The sequence below is a fragment of the Trachymyrmex cornetzi genome, unplaced genomic scaffold (genome assembly GCF_001594075.2).
Source record: "Trachymyrmex cornetzi isolate Tcor2-1 unplaced genomic scaffold, Tcor1.1 scaffold1581, whole genome shotgun sequence".
Taxonomy (NCBI): domain Eukaryota; kingdom Metazoa; phylum Arthropoda; class Insecta; order Hymenoptera; family Formicidae; genus Trachymyrmex; species Trachymyrmex cornetzi.
In genome coordinates, this window is record NW_017296181.1 from 18,456 (window position 1) to 19,644 (window position 1,189).

Genomic DNA, 1,189 nt, shown 5'->3' on the forward strand with positions numbered 1-1,189 from the left:
AAAATAAGCTGAAGTTATTTATCGTCATTTTGATATTAAAATGACGATAAATAACGGCAGCTTATTTATTGGGAAAATAATAATATAATAAGCAGTAGCGATATAATTTTCTTATAAATTACAAATTTATCTTATTCGTTGCGTTTGTTTATCAACAGCATCAACTAATTCATACCAAATATTACACATAACAAGCACATAGTATTGTGCAGACATTATACGTACAATTTAATGTTTAAAAGTGTTAAGTGCGCTTAAGTGTAAGTGCCGCTTAACAGTAATCTATATTTAGCTAGTTTTTAAACCTATCAAGCGATGCGGTAGCATTACGACACAAGTACATAAAATGAAACATACAGTAGAAACAAAATGGACCGCGTGACTATCATTGTAAATGTCTTGCTCCTACCAAGTTTGCAGCACTATCAATAGCTTTATTCGGAATTCTTGTTAATAAATTTTTGTGACAACAAATTTTCGATTAAAATTGTTCAGAAATTTAAACCGCAATAAAAAATATAACTTTCTTAATGTCGCTACAAATTTTCGATTGTAACTACTTCGAATAAAAATGGTACTCTCATTAGTAATATCTCGAAATTGAATCCATCAGTGTATTACTTTTCAAAACTTTCTGATTCGTCAGTCACACGTATGCTTGCATTTGTCCGTTTTTACTTTTTTGCGATATTTGACATTTTTTGATAAAGAAGAGTAAAGATATCTTGACATTTTAATCAGAATTAAATTATAATCATGAATGCAGACATCCTCTATAAAGTATATTTTTTTAAATATTTTAATTATTTCACTTTTCGACTGTGTTATATAAGATTTAAATACAGTTTTACTAATATAACAAATTTTCTATCTATGACCACGAAATCTTACTTATATAATTTCTAACTTATTATTGATACACATACACATACTACATAACTTTTGATAGAAAAAAAATTTTTTTGGGTTTATTTTATTAAGTATTCGAGATGGGTCCAAATACTTACTTGCAATCTTGACTCACCAAGCTGGGACTAGTCGTGCTCTGTGAATATTTCGTGTCACCGTATCTATACGTTATATGATCCTGAATATTCAAGAGGCTTTAGCCGTCGGTAGGACATATTGGGTAATGCCGATTGTAACTTTCAAGCCTTATAACTCGCAAAGTACTTAATGGAAATTAACT